The following is an 18,135-nucleotide window of genomic DNA, read 5'->3' on the forward strand; positions in this document are numbered from 1 at the left end:
TTCCCTGGGGCTGGGAATTCTGTAGTGGTCCAGTATACTGGACTCCGTGCTCCCACCTCAGAGCCTCAGGCCCAGCTTCTGGTTGAGTGACCAGGACCCCGCAAGTTGCTGATCCCAGCAAAAAAGAGGATTAAAAAAAAAAAAGACTAACAAAACCCCAGACAAATGGTAAAAAGTAAAATCAAACAAAAGAAACAGAAACAAGGAAACACATACACACAAAAGAAACAACAACAGAACCAAATAAAACAAAAAGCAAGACAACAACCAAAGAAAAGAACCCAAGAATGAAATCAAACAATTAGGATTAAAACTAGCAAAAACAGATAACCTAAAAACAAAACCAAAGAAGTGGACCAACTGAAGAATAAAGCAAGGAAACAGAACAAACCAATAAAAATGATTTAAAAAATAATAAAATAAAATAAAAAGGGAAAAATCACAGGGCAACAGAAAAGCAAAGTAGAAATGGAAATTAAAAAAATATATATATATTAAAGAAAAAGAAGAAAAAATAAGGTAAAAGAACACAGAACAACAGAAAAGCAAAGTAAAAATAGAAATATATATTAAAAAATTAAAAATATGTTATAAAACATGGAGATCCCAAAAGACTAAAAAAATAGTAAAACAACTACAAACAAAAAAGAAAGAAAAAGAAACTAAAAAAAAAATAAAAAGTCAGAACCAACAACAGAATGAACCAAAACCTAATAAAATTAATAGTAATAATTACGTTTCCCTGGGGTCTCTGCTGTAAGTGTCCTTGCACACGCCGTGAGCCACAGCCCACCTCCACCTCCCCAAGAGGCTCTCCTCTGCTTCTGGGCTGGTCTCTGGACCTGCTGTGGGCCCTGTGGGGACCACTCAGAGTCTGATGTGGCCCAGTTCCTGCATGTGCTTGTCCCCAAAGTCCACAGCTGCCAGAGCTAGATCATTTTCATTTGTGGGAAAACTCATTGTCAACTCAGTTATCCCATAGATGCAGGGTCTACCTAGATGATCACAGTGATTTAATCTGCAGCTTGTACAGCTGATGGAAAGATTTTCAGTCTTCTTCTTTAGTCACCCCATCCCTGGGGTTCAGCTTTCGTTTTATCCCCACCTCTGCATGTGGTCTTAGCTATTTGATTTTTGAGATATGCTCTAAAGAACTAAATTTTCCTATTTGGGGAAAAATCTGCAGTTCTCTGGGGTATCTCAACATCCAGTCTGGTTATTCTTGAGATGTTTCATGTGGTCTCCCTCTGGTGTCACAACATTTAGAGTGTGCCTTTGAAGTTGGGTAGATATTAAGGGAAAAGGAAAAGATGCTTGTCTTGAGAATGGCATCCTGTATCCTTCGGAAATATCTTCACGTTTGGTGACCGTATAATATTTCCGGGTTTTCCCTTGACTCATAGATAGAACCAGATTAGAGAATTAGGAGCCATAGCCAGGACACTGGACCCAGTTTGGTGGTGCCTGTCTGTCCTGCTTGTGAAATTCAATCTGGAGTGTGGAGTTTCCATGGCTAAGCTTTCTATCCTGCATGGGTCTCTTTAGCTTTCTCTGGCCTTTGAGGGTATTTTCCTCTCTAGCCACATGTGGATGAGCTGCTTGTTAAGCTAAATGCAGTGGAACTCAGAGGAGGGATCAATGGAAAATGTCTTCTGGTGTTATATTTATTTGGGTTTCAATGTCAAGTTTAAGCCTATAATTTAAGCATACAATCAGTTGGATCTCATAGTTTCTTACCAGCATGGGCAGAGCTAAATTCCTCCTTGAAAATGGAATCCAGGTTTTGTTACCTCCTCTTTAGCTGCTGTTGTTGATGGTGGTGAGGATAATCTAAGGGAAAACTCTCACATAAAGAAGGGGTTATCCAGGATTTGTGAGCTCTCCAGGACAATCCACCTGTGTATCCTACAGAAGAAAACATATCTTCATTAGAGAAGACCAAGGAAAATTAACTTTGTTTCTGATTATCTGCCTGGTATGGAGTCTGGCAAAGAGAGCAATTTAATAGTTTTTTAAAAAAATCTCTTTCTAGCTGTTTCTCGCTATCCTTTCTTAACCATCTTCCTCCCTTTATCCAGTGATATCCAGTGAACCAAGGAAAATATCACATCTTCATTGAAAGATGAGGTTCCTCCAATCCTGGGGGAGAGGAGTGTGGTAAAAGACACCCAAAACCTACTGCCCTTCTTGAACAGGTGCTACAGGAGCTGTCTGGTTCTTCCTCCACCTGGTTCGTAGGTACCCATAACCCAAATGTGAAGCTCAAAGATAAAGAAGATCCTGGGTGCCGCCTCTGTTAGCTTGCACATCACTTTGTGCTTTCATCCTCCCCTTTTTTTGTCCCCTTTTACCCAATCCGGCTTATTCACCCTGACACCTTCCCACATGGAACCTAAAGGGATTACTTTGGAATCATTTTCACTGGAAATCAGTGGATCCACATGTGCCCACAATTTTTTCATTTCCTGTTTCAGAAGGAATAGATTTGTTATTTTTGTGTAAGTACTCTGGTGATTTTCCTTAATTCTTTATTTCTTCGGTCTTGGGTTTTTACATTCTTTTCCCTTCTTTTTTTAAAAAAAATTTTAATTGCTTTTTTAAAATTAATTTTTTATTGAAGTATAGTTCATTTACAATGTTATGTTAGTTTCTTCTGTTCAGCAAAGTGAATCAGTTATATATATATATCTATATATATCTATATAGATATATATATATCTCCACTCTTTTTTAGATTCTATTCCCATATAGGTCATTACAGAATATTGAATAGAGTTCCCTGCACTATACAGTAGGTTCTTATTAGTTATCTATTTTATATATATTTATATGTATATGTCAATTTACCACCCACCCTTTTTCCCTTCTAATTTAGTTCTCTTACAGACTGTATTATGTCTTTGCCTGCTGTTCATTAGAAATTTGGAGTAGGGGGATTTTGACTTCTATAGACAAAAATTAGCAGGAGTCTCTTTTTTTTTTAACATCTTTTTTTTTTAAACATCTTTATTGGGGTATAATTGCTTTACAATGGTGTGTTAGTTTCTGTTTTATAACAAAGTGAATCAGTTATACATATACATATGTTCCCATATGTCTTCCCTCTTGCGTCTCCCTCCCTCCCACCCTCCCTATCCCACCCCTCCAGGCTGTCACAAAGCACCGAGCCAATATCCCTGTGCCATGCGGCTGCTTCCCACTAGCTATCTACCTTACTACGTTTGTTAGTGTGTATATGTCCATGACTCTCTCTCGCCCTGTCACAGCTCACCCTTCCCCCTCCCCATATCCTCAAGTCCATTCTCCAGTAGGTCTGTGTCTTTATTCCTGTCTTACCCCTATGTTCTTCATGACATTTTTTTCCTTAAATTCCATATATATGTGTTAGCATACGGTATTTGTCTTTCTCTTTCTGACTTACTTCACTCTGTATGACAGACTCTAGGTCTATCCACCTCATTACAAATAGCTCAATTTCTTTTCTTTTTATGGCTGAGTAATATTCCATTGTATATATGTGCCACATTGTCTTTATCCATTCATCTGATGATGGGCACTTAGGTTGTTTCCATCTCCGGGCTATTGTAAATATAGCTGCAATGAACATTTTGGTACATGACTCTTTTTGAATTTTGGTTTTCTCAGGGTATATGCCCAGTAGTGGGATTGCTGGGCCATATGGTAGTTCTATTTGTAGTTTTTAAAGGAACCTCCATACTGTTCTCCATAGTGGCTGAGTCAATTCACATTCCCACCAGCAGTGCAAGAGGGTTCCCTTTTCTCCACACCCTCTCCAGCATTTATTGTTTCTAGATTTTTTGATGATGGCCATTCTGACTGGTGTGAGATGATATCTCATTGTAGTTTTGATTTGCATTTCTCTAATGATTAATGATGTTGAGCATTCTTTCATGTGTTTGTTGGCAGTCTGTATATCTTCTTTGGAGAAATGTCTGTTCAGGTCTTCTGCTCATTTTTGGATTGGATTGTTTGTTTTTTGGTTATTGAGCTGCATGAGCTGCTTGTAAATTTTGGAAATTAATCCTTTGTCAGTTGCTTCATTTGCAAATATTTTCTCCCATTCTAAGGGTTGTCTTTTGGTCTTGTTTATAGTTTCCTTTGCTGTGCAAAAGCTTTGAAGTTTCATTAGGTCCCATATGTTTATTTTTGTTTTTATTTCCATTTCTCTAGGAGGTGGGTCAAAAAGAATCTTGCTGTGATTTATGTCGTAGAGTGTTCTGCCTATGTTTTCCTCTAAGAGTCTCTTTTAAAAAGAGGATCAGATCAGACCTTTTGTGCTATGGCTAGCTGAGATTTGGAAGTTTTATGTGGAGTCTCAGGTTGAGACTTAAAAATTCAGATTTCAAACTGATAGCCTAAAGATTCTGGGTTCCATTTTATGGTGTACAGCAAAACAGATTGGAAGAATCAGGTGACTCACAACACAGGCAAAGGTATCTAATTTTTAAGATTCTAGCCAAGATTGTGAAGAGTGACCAACTTGGAAAACAGAGTATTTTATTTTATTTTCTATTTTTATTGTTTTAAATATTTATTTATTTTTGGGCTGGGTCTTAGTTGTGGCACATGAGATCTTTCGTGTGGCACATGGGCTCTCTAATTGTGGTGTGCGGGTTCAATAGTTGCAGCGCGTGGACTTAGTTGCCCCACGGCATGTAAGATCTTAGTTTTCCGAGTAGGGATCGAACCCACGTCTCTTGTATTGGAAGGCAGATTATTAACCACTGGACCACCAGGGAAGTCCCAAAACAGACTATTTTATATCTCTAAGTATCTTATTAAACCTTTTATAAGGATTGAGAATGATGCATATATAATATCCAAACCGATGTAAGGAATTATGCCAGTAGGACTGGGAATCATGTTCATAGAGCACTTTCTGATTTACTTGTTATTCCTTATGACAAAACATGATTTCTCATTTAATCATCACCACATCCTTGTGAAGGAGACATCACTGTTACCTTGTTTTATAGATGTAGTGATGGAGGTCAGACAGTTTAGATTAATTGCCCCAGAGTCACACACAGTGACTGAGACTATCCAAGTTATCTGACTTCAGATATCATCTTCCTTCTGTACATTTAAGTCTATATTTTGGTGAGCAAATGGGATAAAGACAAAAAAGTTCACTTTCAGAAGCTTTCCTTTCTCCTGCCTTCTAAAAGGAAGGCTTCTCAGGTGGGCAGCAGCTTTTGTTCTGTGGAATCAGATGAGAAGGGAACAGAAGATTGAGCTACAATGGTAAGGGCAGGGACGTGCTGGAGGGAAAGAGGTATTTCGGGAAGGGAAGCAGGAAAGGGGATGACAGTAAATGCAGGCTGAGATCTGAGAGGTAGTTTCTGGACATGTGGGGAGTGTGGGCCATGAGCTTGGTAGAACATCAGCACTCTATAGGAGAGTAGGAAGGGGATGGGGAAAGAGGGTCTTGAGAAGTTTTATTATTATTATGAATGGAATTCTTCCTTGGTACCTTTTAAAGAAATTGCAGCAAAGATTTCAATTGCCTTTCAGATCTCCTTGAAGCGTGGCTTGTTCTTTTGGATTCAGTGCCTCTGTACAGCTGGTCTAGCTTTATGGGTGTTTGTTATGTGAGCTAGAAAGCCAAGATGTTAGTCTAAGTTTTCACACACTCGTGTGCAGTTAGGTAAGGAAAGAGAGGTCAACAGTGTGTTATGTCCAAGCTCAATGGTACTAAAGGGAAATGCCAAAGGAAAAGTTTCTCCCTCATCTCTTCAGCTCTGTTGGTGCAGGTCACAGTTAGGCCTGAGTCAAAGAGCCTCAGGTTAGAATTCTGAGGGTCTACACTCCTGAAGTCTCTCTTTTGTCCTTAAACCAAGGAAATTCTTCTTGGTGCTAATCTGATCCTTCTATAATTGCATAAGGGCCATGACTATTGTTTTATTTACACGAAGAGAAATAGCACAGCTCTAAAGGGATACTTTTTGGCAATTTCCCCCTATTTCATAGCTTGTGGTTAGCATGGTCTTGTGACTTGATTCCCTTGGTGTAATAGTCTGGGCAGCAGTGTCGGCCGTGGGTCATGAACCGGGCATGGAAATGTGCTGCCTTAGCTGAACTACTGACCTCATCCCAGGAGAGAATCCACTGAGTCTCAGTCCAGTGAGGGAAGGGAATAGGAGAATCTGAGGTCAAAGGTAGACTCTGGCATATGACTTGTTTGGGGATTTCAGGCCTGATTTTGCTGAGAATTGGTATTTTATTTGCTTGTTTCAAGGCTTTTAGTTCAATGTGGGAAACTGATTGCTCCCTAATTATATACCAATGTCCAGAATGGGCTTCCCTTGTGCTAATTGACAGAGCAACAGTCTATTCAATAGTTTGAATAGGAGTAGAAGCAAATATTTTCTTTCCTGTCCTTTGATCTACTTCCTTCTACAACATGAAGCAACTATGCTTGCAAAATGATGTACATTGTTCATTCCAAAATATTAGCCTGTGCTTGATTAATCCTGTAATTTAGGAGATATAGTTTCATAGCTTCCTGCCCCCTCTTTAGTTGCAACTTTATTTCCCTTAAGACAACTACATTAAAGGGAACTGCCCTCATTTGGATGAATCAATTTTACCTGTAACTTTATAAAAAGTCATCCACCGTACTTTATGGTCTCACCTTGTGGGCTTCATTTTTGTATCAGATAGGACTCCTTGGTTTGCAAGCAACAGTTAAAAAGCCAAGTCAGTCTAATTAAATTTACAGTTTAATGCCTTATGTGACAGGAAAGACCATAGATACATTAGTAAGCTTTGGTTGTGTCTCCAAGGCCCATCTCTCTCCACCTCTCAGCTCTGTCCTCCTCCTGGTTGGCTGCAATTTTGTCTGTGCTGGCAAGACAGCTGCCAGCATAGACCTAAAGAGACATGAGTACCTAGAGTGGCTTAAATAATTCGGAATTAGTCTGAGAAATATTATGGCTGAGCCTTGTTTTTTTCATCTGTAAAATGGGAACAATAATACCTCATGCACAGAGAATTATGTGAATATTTAATGAGCTCATGAAGGTGTATGTCTTTGTAGCTAAGAACATGGACTTTAGAGTCACATCTAGCATCTTCACTTATTAAGTTATTGGTGTAAAATGAGGGGACTTGTAGTACGGCATTATAGGGTTGTTGGGATTTAAAATGATAGACTGTACATAAAACCTCTAAAAGGGTACCTGGCACATGGAGCCACTCAATAAATGGTAGCTATTATTTGAGTAGAATTTTGAAGTGGCCATCAATGGTTTAAAATGAAAAATCAAACTCAGGCATTGGAAATGGCAAGAAAAGGGCATGGATAGTGATTCATAAAGGAGGGAGCTTGGGGTGGGGACTGCAAGGTAAGCTTGGGTAGTGCCCAGGTATAGAAATGTGGCTTTTGCTCTTTGTATCAGAACCATGATAAAAAGACAGACCCCCACAGCAGGGGAAGGGGAGGCTGGGACGAAGTGGAAGAGTGGCATGGACATATATACACTACCAAATGTAAAATAGATAGCTAGTGGGAAGCAGCCGCATAGCACAGGGAGATCAGCTCAGTGCTCTGTGACCAGCTAGAGGGATGGGATAGGGAGGGTGGGAGGGAGGCTTAAGAGGAAGGGGATATGGGGATATATGTATGCATATGGCTGATTCACTCTGTTGTACAGCAGAAACTAACACAACATTGTAAAGCAATTATACTCCACTAAAGATGTTAAAAAAAAAAAAAAAAAAAAGGCAGACCTCCCCCGCCCCCGGGGATGGTCTAGAGAAGAGCCTGTCAGCCAGCCAGGAGGTCAGCACTTTGGAAGTTTCCATCGGAGATTCTGTGATTTTGGAAGTCTTCTTTTTGTAGAATTACAGTGCCTGGCTTAGTGCCTTTTCCTTGATCAACGTTTGCTGCACTGACTGGACTTGCCTTCAAAGTCAGAGACAGCCTTCTTAATCCTTCAATGGTGGCAAATCTTCCTTCTAGGAGGGTGGATTTTGTAATTCAGAGCCAAATCTAATGAATAAGGTGAAGGATCAAGCTGAGTAATTCTGATTCAGATTTTAAAAAATCAAACTAAACTAGTGTGATTCCCCCCCGCCCCGGCCTCTGACTGGCGTTTGAAAACAATAGGATGAGTAAGTTGTAACACTCTAAAAATCAGTTTCATAGTTTCATATTTTACACATGAAGTATATGAACTCAAATTACAGGGTGCTTGCTACATAGTAGGCATGATATTAAGGGGAGGAGTTGCAAAGTTTAATACGTATTTCTTCTTGGGGGATCCATCATCTGGTGGGAAGGGAGAATAAGATCAGTCATCATAATAAGGTGAGATCACACTTGTGGAGTTTGTTTGGGTTCTGTGAGCCGTCCTAGGCAGTGGATATGGGGGAGGTGGGGCAGCGGTGTGGGATTTGGGGAGGTTTTAATGTAGAGGTGAAGCCTGAGCAGGATGTTGAAGGAAGAGTAAGAATTTACAGGAATAAAGAGGGTATGGAGGTAGGTGTGTGTGTGTGTGTGTGTGTGTGTGTGTGTGTGTGTGTATCTCAGATAGAGAGAAATTTACGTGTGAAGGTTTGGAGACCATGGATATCAGGAGAATGTTCTGAGGAATAAGAAACATGAAGCTGATGAAATACTTAAGGGTAATTTTTCCCCATTAGTTGTGGCCAGGAGAGGCATTCAATTTTTGATATCTAAGGTTAGTGTTTAAAGAATCCTTCTAGGAAGTCCTGTCTTAAAAGTCAGCAAATAAAAGGCAGCTGACAGAAAGAAGTGGGTTCTGCCCAAATTATTCCTCCAAACAGTCTTATGAAGATTTTACAGATGAGGAACATGAAACTCAGTGGGTTTAAGTAATTTGCCTGAAATCTGGAAGGCTAGGAAGAAGTGGCACTGGGATTTGAACTGGAATCTGCCTCACTCCAGAAAAAGACCATGTTCTACTATGAATATAATTTCATGTCTATCTGATGGCTCAGGACTTCATCTCGCCTGAGGCCCAGCATTCTGAACATGAGATTGTTTTGTACAGTTTGGTAGCTGGAGATGTAACAGGAGGTGCAGGGGGCTGAGTGTGTGGACTGACCATAGGCAATGCCCACACCAGTTGTTCTCAGATTTCAGAGTGTGTAATATTCCTCTGGGAGACCTGTGCTGGTTCTGACTACCAGACCCCACTTCTGAGGGTCTGTCGTGTTGTGAAGCACCTTGGGTGATTCTGATGCAGATGGTGTGTGATGCACACTTTGATGAACTTTACCCTAAATGAATTTCTTACGTGAACTTGGTTCTCTCTCTTCTTCCCTCCCTCCCTTCTTTCTTTTCTTCCTTTCTCTCCCTCTCTCTCCTTCTCTTTTTCTTCTTCATTTCCTTCCTTCTTCCTATCCTTTCATCTTCGCTTTCCTTCTGCTCCCGTGCCCTTCCTTCCATCCATCCTCCCTCCCTCCCTCCCCTGTTTTTCTTCTTCATTTCCTTCCTTCTTCCTATCCTTTCATCTTCGCTTTCCTTCTGCTCCCGTGCCCTTCCTTCCATCCGTCCTCCCTCCCTCCCTCCCTCCCTCCTTCCCTCCCTCTGTCCCTGCCTTCATCCCTCCCTCTTTCCTTTTTTCCTTTCTTTCTTTTGAGGCTTCTGTTGATTTGGTTCCTATGATTTGAGGAGATTATGCGTAAGTGCTATTCCTTGACTCTCCAACAAGACTGTGCATTCCTTGCAGGCAGGGATTGTGTACTCTCTGTGCCTTTCACAGACACTTACATGGGTACCTTCCCCCAATTAAAACACACACTGTGTACCTATGACCTTCTGATTACAACTAGGCATTTTGGAAACTGTAATTCAGCCAAGGTACATATGCTCAACTATTTGCCTTAACATTTCATGTTGCCTCTGTGTTCTTTCTCCTCCTAGTCTATGCCTCTCTAGCTCTTCTGCCCTTTACATGATCCTGGAGGGTCCTAGATGGGTAGAATGTAGACTGACGCTTAGTGATTCCTTTCCAGTTCCAGTTCTCAGCATTTCTCCCAGCCTCTGGTGAAATCTCACCCCTTGGGAATCTCCAGACCTGTGCTTCCCTAGTCATGTTCACCTTTTCAGATGCTTTTCTCATCTTGTGCTTCTAAAAAAAGGAAATACCATTTTAGTTTGCTTTTCATTCAGTTCTCCTTGTTGTAGCTGGCTTAATATCTGGGTATCCCCCTTTTTGGTCATAGGCTGGGTGGGTGATCCAGACTCGTCCCAGTTAGGCTGTTTTTTCTTCCCAGCATAGTGGATTCCTTGCACAATATCACACAAGTTATGGGGTTCCTTTCTGTTTTTCTGCCTTGGCCCAGGTACCTGGATTCTGGAGTCAAGTTGCACGGGTTCAAGTCCTGCTTGCTGACTGAGCTTGGGCAAATGTTTTAACCTCTGTAAGCCCCCATGTCCTCACCTGTAAAATGAGGACCATGAGGTGGTTGTGAGGCTTAAATAAAATGATGCTTGAGTAAGAGTGCTGCTTTATGGTAAATGCTGTTGCAATTATTGTTATTGGAGATTATTTTTACTGTTCCTCCCCTTCCCCAGTTCAAATTCCGTCAATCTTACAAGGCCCAGCTGGAGTTCTGCTTCATCCACAAAGCTTTTTTTGTCCACTCAAGCCAGCAGGGAACTCTACCCTAAATTCTCACGATGAGGTGAATGTTTGATTGCCTTTGATATTCAATATTGTGTTACTATTGCACTAGGTCCTAACTGGTTTTATTCTTGGTCCCTGGTGTCAAGAAAAGTCCTTGAATACTGATAATAAAGGCTGTCTTTTTCTTTTAGCCTCTCCACCACCAGTTACGTTTGTAGCATTAGCCCCCTTTTCGAGTGCCACGGTTAAGGATGTACAGATCAATACGCTCAACGTGAACTCATTTAGGATAAACAGAGATGAACTGGAGGCATCTACACTGCAAAGGACGACATCCTGGGGTCCAACATTTAGCTGGCTCTGTCCAGTTGCTGCTCTTATTAGATGGGAAGAAGATGCTTATTCAGAGAGAAATGCATTTTAAGGCGTGAATGAGTAACTGATGGAAGACCTTGTTTTGACACCCATCTCCTTCTAAAGCTGGTGATTTTCAGCCCTGGATGCACAGCACATTCACTGGGGAGCTTTAAAAAATACTGATGCTCAGACCATATTCTGGGCCAGTTAAATCTAAATCTCTTTGGGGGGCACACAGTTATAGTATTTTCAAAAAGCTCAATAGGCATTTTTTTGTTTTTACTTTTTAGAGTTTATGTGTTTATTCTATTACTGATTACTATTAATTTGATCAAACAAAATATATTTTAATTGGCAGTTATAATACATTTAGGGACATTCATCTCCACTAATACATTTGAAAAGCTTCCCAGGTGGTTTTATGGTTTTATCACGCAGCCCAGATTGAGAACGTTGCACTGCTCTAAACCCAGGTTCCACAGCCCTTCCACCAGGGCTTTAGTTTGAATTTCGTGTATTCATCCTGTTTTTCTGGGGCTGTAGGCTGTAATTAGCTTGTAGGAATTAGCTTTTAAGAGAGCATGGATAACTTAAGGGTCCAAACCATGCCCTGAAAGAAACAGTTTATTGTCTTGAGGCAGGTCACAGACACTCAGTATGCCTAGAAATAGAATTTTCCTTGCCCTAGGTCGCTGATGCCATAGTAGAGAACTGACAGGGCTCCCTGAGGACCTAAAGTATTTATAACACTTACAGTATTTCTGCAAGGTGAGCTTTGCTGCCAGAGGCCTGGATTGGGGCAGTTAAGAGTCACTAAGGTAGAAGAGTCAGGCACAGCCACTCCAGGCTCCTGGGGAAACAGCTCTTAGCACTGACAGAGGGGCTCATGTGTCCTTCCCAGAGAACAAAAAGGAGCAAGGCCGGGGAGCAGACTCCCCCAGGCTTCTTCCTTCACCTTGTCTGAGATATTTTGCGGAGGAACTCAATTAAGACTTTTAAAAAACAGATTTATTGAGGTGTAATTTACATAACATAAACTTCATCTGTTTTAACTGTACAGTCCAATGAGTTTTAGTAACTTTACAGAGCTATGCAACCATTACCACAATCCAGTTTTAGAATATTTTCATCACCCCCACCCTGAAAGATCTTTTGTGCCTGTTTTCAGTCAGTTCCTACTCCCAGCTCAGATCCAGGGAACCACGAATCTGCATTCTACCTCCATAGTTTTGCCTTCTCTGGACATTTCATATAAATGGAGTCTACGATATGTAGTCGTTTGTGTCTTGCTTTTTTCACTTAGCAAATATTTCTGAGGTTCATCCATGTTGTAGCATGTATCAATATTTTGTTCCTTTTTTATTGCTAAATAGTATTACATTGTATGCATGTGCCACATTTTATTTATCCATTCATCAGCTGATGGTCATTTGGATTGTTTCCACTTTTTGGCTGTTATGACTAACGCTGTTATAATCGTTCATGTATAAGTTTTGTGTGGACATATGGTGTCATTACTCTGGGGTAAGTAGTTTGGAGTGGACTTCTTAATTTTTATGGTAATATATGTTTAAGAACCTCCCAAATTGTTTTCCAAAGTGGCTGTATCATTTTATATTTCCACCCGAAATTCATGAAGGTTCCAGTTTTTCCTCATCTTTACCAACACTTGTTTTCTGTGTTTTTGATTTTAGTGAGTATGACATGGTATCTCATCATGGTTTAGTTTGCATCTGCCTAATGATGTTCAGCATCTTTTCAAGCACTTATTTGCCATTCACATATCTTCTTTAGCTACAGGTCTCTTCAAATATTTTGCCCAATTTTAAGTTGGCTTGTTTGTCTTATTATTTAGTTGCAAGAGTTCTTTATATAGTCTAGATAATGTTCCTGATTGGATATATGATTTGCAAATATTTTCTCCAATTCTATAGCTTGTCTTTTCAATTTCTTGATGGTGTCTTTTGAAGATCAAAAATGTTTAATTTTGATGAAACCCTCTTTATCAATTTTTTCTTTTTTGAATCCTGCTTTTGGTGTCTTATCTAAGAAATCTTTGCCTACTCAAGATCATGAAGGTTTTCTCCTAGATTTTAGGAGATTTTAGATTTTCTTCTAAAACAGTTTTAGTTTTAGCTCTTGTATTTAGACATTCGATTAATTTTTTTCTATTGCCTTGGAATTTTATTTTTTATACAGCAGGTTCTTATTAGTTATCTATTTTATACATATTAGTGTATACATGTCAATCCCAATCTCCCAGTTCATCCCACCGCTGACCTGACTTTCCCCCCTTGGTGTCCATATGTTTGTTCTCTAAATCTGTGTCTCTATTTCTGCCTTGCAAACCAGTTCATCTGTACCATTTTTCTAGATTCCACATATATGCATTAATATATGATATTTGTTTTTCTCTTTCTGCCTTACTTCACTCTGTACGACAGTCTCTAGGTCGATCCACGTCTCTACAAATGACCCAGTTTTGTTCCTTTTTACTGCTGAGTAATATTCTATCATATATATGTTCCACATGATCTTTATCCATTTGTCTGTCGTAGGGCATTTAGGTTGCTTCCATGACCTTGCTATTGTAAATAGAGCTGCAATGAACATTGGGGTGCCTGAATTATGGTTTTCTCTGGGTATATGCCCAGTAGTGGGATTGTTGGGTCTTATGGTAATTCTATTTTTAGTTTTTTAAGGAACCTCCATACCGTTCTCCATAGTGGCTGTATCAATTTACATCCCACCAACAGTGCAAGAGGGTTCCCTTTTCTCCATACTCCCTTCAGCATTTCTTGTTTGTAGATTTTTTGATGATGGCCATTCTGACCTGTATGAAGTGATACCTCATTGTAGTTTTGATTTGCATTTCTCTAATGATTAGTGATGTTGAGCATTCTTTCATGTGTTTCATGGCAGTCTGTATATCTTCTTTGGAGAAATGTCTATTTAGGTTTTCTGCCCATTTTTGGATCGGGTTGTTTGTTTTTTTTTGATATTGAGCTGCATGAGCTGCTTGTATATTTTGGAGATTAATCCTTTGTCAGTTGCTTCATTTGCAAATATTTTCTCCAATTCTGAGGGTTGTCTTTTGGTCTTGTTTATGGTTTCCTTTGCTGTGCAAAAGCTTTTAAGTTTCATTAGGTCCCATTTGTGTATTTTTGTTTTTATTTCCATTTCTCTAGGAGATGAATCAAAAAGAATCTTGCTGTGATTTATGTCATAGAGTGTTCTGCCTATGTTTTCCTCTAAGAATTTTAGAGTGTCTGGCCTTACATTTAGGTCTCTAACCCACTTTGAGTTTATTTTTGTGTATGGTGTTAGGGAGCATTCTAATTTCATTCTTTTACATGTAGCTGTCCAGTTTGCCCAGCACACTTATTGAAGAGGCTGTCTTTTCTCCATTGTATATTCTTGCCTCCTTTATCAAAGACAAGGTATCCATGTATGTGTGGGTTTATCTCTGGGCTTTCTGTACTGTTCCATTGACCTATATTTCTGTTTTTGTGCCAGTACCATACTGTCTTGATTACTGTAGCTTTGTAGTATAGTCTGAAGTCAGGGAGCCTGATTCCTCCAGCTCAGTTTTTCTTTCTCAAGATTGCTTTGGCTATTTGGGGTCTTTTGTGTTTCCATACAAATTGTAAAATTTTTTGTTCTAGTTCTGTGAAAAATACCATTGGTAGTTTGACAGGGATTGCATTGAATCTGTAGATTGCATTGGGTAGTATAGTCATTTTCACAGTATTGATTCTTCCTATGAAAGAACATAGTATACCTCTCCATCTGTTTGTATCATCTTTAACTTCTTTCATCAGTGTCTTATAGTTTTCTGCATACAGATCTTTTGCCTCCTTAGGTGGGTCTATTCCTAGGTATTTTATTCTTTTTGATGTGATGGTAATGGGAGTGTTTCCTTAATTTGTCTTTCTGATTTTTCATTGTTAGTGTATAGGAATGCAAGAGATTTCTGTGCATTAATTTTGTATCCTGCTACTCTACCAAATTCATTCATTAGCTCTAGTAGTTTTCTATTAGCATCTTTAGGGTTCTCTATATATAGTATCATGTCATCTGCAAACAGTGACAGTTTTACTTCTTCTTTTCAGATTTGGATTCCTTTTATTTCTTTTCCTTCTCTGATTGCTGTGGCTAATACTTCCAAAATTATGTTGGATAATAGTGGTGAGAATGGGCAACCTTGTCTTGTTTCCTGATCTCAGAGGAAATGGTTGCAGTTTTTCACCATTAAGAATGATGTTGGCTGTGGGTTTGTCATATATGGTCTTTATTATGTTGAGGTAGGTTCCCTCTATGCCCACTTTCTGTAGAGTTTTTATCATAAATGGGTGTTGAATTTTGTCAAAAACTCTTTCTGTATCTATTGAGATGATCATATGGTTTTTCTCCTTCAATTTGTTAATATGGTTTATCACATTGATTGATATGTGTATATTGAAGAATCCTTGCATTCCTGAGATAAACCCCAGTTGATCATGGTGTATGATACTTTTACTGTGTTGTTGGATTCTGTTTGCTAGTATTTTGCTGAGTATTTTTGCATCTATGCTCATCAGTGATATTGGCCTGTAGTTTTCTTTTTTTGTGACATCTTTGTCTGGTTTTGGTATCAGGGTGATGGTGTCCTTGTAGAATGAGTTTGGGAGTGTTCCTCCCTCTGCTATATTTTGGAAGAGTTTGAGAAGGATAGGTCATAGCTCTTCTCTAAATGTTTGATAGAATTCTCCTGTGATACCATCTGGTCCTGGGCTTTTGTTTGTTTCAATTTCAGTGCTTGTGATTGGTCTGTTTATATTTTCTATTTCTTCCTGGTTCAGTCTCAGAAGGTTTTGCTTTTCTAAGAATTTGTCCATTTCTTCCAGGTTGTGCATTTTACTGGCATATAGTTGCTTTTAGTAATCTCTCATGATCCTTCAAATTTCTGCATGTCAGCTGTTACTTCTTTTTCACTTCTAATTCTGTTGATTTGAGTCTTCTCCCTTTTTTTCTTGATGAGTCTGGCTAATGGTTTGTCAATTTTGTTAATCTTCTCAAAGAAACAGTTTTATTGATTTTTGCTATTGTTTTCTTCATTTATTTCTGATCTGATCTTTATGATTTCTTTCTCTCTGTTAACTTTGGAATTTGTTTGTTCTTCTTTCTTTAGTTCCTTAGGTATAATGTTAGATTGTTTATTTGAGATGTTTCTTGTTTCTTGAGGTAGGATTGTATTGCTATAAATTTCCCTCCTAGAACTGCTTTCTTTTTCCATCCCCTCACTTTCAGTGTGTATGTGTCCCTAGGTCTGAAGTGGGTCTTTTGTAGACAGCATACTTGTTTTTGTATCCATTCAGCAATCCTTTGTCTTCTGGTTAGAGCATTTAGTCCATTCACATTTAAGGTAATTATCAATATGTATGCTCCTTTTATCATTTTTTACATTGTTTTGGGTTTGTTTTTGTAGGTCCTTTTCTTCTCTTGTGTTCCCCACTTAGAGAAGTTCCTTTAGCATTTGTTGTAGAGCTGGTTTGGTGATGCTGAATTCTCTTAGCTTTTGCTTGTCTGTAAAGATTTTGATTTCTCTGTCGAATCTGAATGAGATCTTTGCTGGGTAGAGTAATCTTGGTTGTAGGTACTTCCTTTTCATCACTTTAAATACATTGTGCCACTCCCTCCTGGCTTGTGGAGTTTCTGCTGAGAAATCAGGTGTTAACCTTATGGGAGTTCCTTGTTGCTTTTAATAATTCTTCTTTGTCTTTAATTTTTGTCAATTTGATTACTATGTATCTTGGTGTGTTTCTCCTTGAGTTTATCCTGCCTGGGACTCTCTGTGCTTCCTGACTTGGTTGGCTATTTCCTTTCCCATGTTAGGCAAGTTTTCAACTATAATCTCTTCAAGTATTTTCTCTGGTCCTTTCTCTCTCTCTTCTCCTTCTGAGACCCCTGTAATGTGAAAGTTGGTGCATTTAATGTTGTCCCAGAGGTCTCTTAGGCTGTTTTCATTCTTTTTTCTTTATTGTGTTCCACAACAGTGAATTCCACCATTATGTCTTCCAGGTCACTATCCATTCTTCTGCCTCAGTTATTCTGCTATTGCTTCCTTCTAGTGTATTTTTCATTTCAGTTATTGTATTGTTCATCTCTGTTTGTTTGTCCTTTAATTCTTCTAGGTGTTTGTTAAACATTTCTTGCATCTTCTCGATCTTTGCTTCCATTGTTTTTCCGAGGTCCTAGATCATTTTCGTTATCATTATTCTGAATTCTTTCTCTGGAAGGTTGCCTATCTCTACTTCATTTAATTCTTTTTCTGGGGTTTTATCTTGTTCCTTCATCTGGTACATAGTCCTCTGCCTTTTCATTTTGACTATCTTTCCATGAATGTGGTTTTCGTTCCACAGGCTTCAGGATTGTAGTTCTTCTTGCTTCTGCTGTCTGCCCTCTGGTGGATGAGACTATCTAAGAGGCTTGTGAAAACTTCCTCGGCATTTGATTAATTTTGAATTAACTTTTAGGTATGGTGTGTGTAGGAATCTAAGCTAATCTTTTAGCATGTGGATGTCCAATTGTTCATGTACCGTTTTTAAGAAGCTATTCTTTCCCCTTTGAATTGCCTTGGTGCCTTTGTTGAAAATCAATTGACCATAAATATAAGGGGTTATTTCTGGACTCGCAATTTCATTCCATTTATTTATATGTTTGTTTATGGTCAGTATCACACTGCCTTGGTTATGTGCTTGATGATAAGTTTGCAATTAGAAAGTATAAGCCCTCCAACTTTGTTCTTCATTATTGCAAATTTTTTTGGCTATGCTGTGTTCTTTGTATTTCTGTGTAAATATTAGCTTGTCAATTTCTGCAAAAAGCCTGCTAGGATTTTTGTGTGTGTGTGTGTTGTTGAACTTATTGATCCATTTGGAAGACAGTTGCCAACTGAACAATATTAAGTTTTCTAATCCATGAATACAGAATGTCTCTCCATTTATTTAGATCTTTAATTTCTCTCAGTAATAATTTATAGTTTTTGGTGTGCAAGTCTTACAATCAATACTTTTTGAGCGTTCATGTGGTCCTGCTAGGGAAATCTGTTTGCTCATAATTTTTTCTCCCCAGAGCTCTCACGGACAACAGTGGAGAGAGAGAGGCATAGCTCAGCAGC

The sequence above is a fragment of the Tursiops truncatus genome, chromosome 1, assembly GCF_011762595.2.
Source record: "Tursiops truncatus isolate mTurTru1 chromosome 1, mTurTru1.mat.Y, whole genome shotgun sequence".
Lineage (NCBI taxonomy): Eukaryota > Metazoa > Chordata > Mammalia > Artiodactyla > Delphinidae > Tursiops > Tursiops truncatus.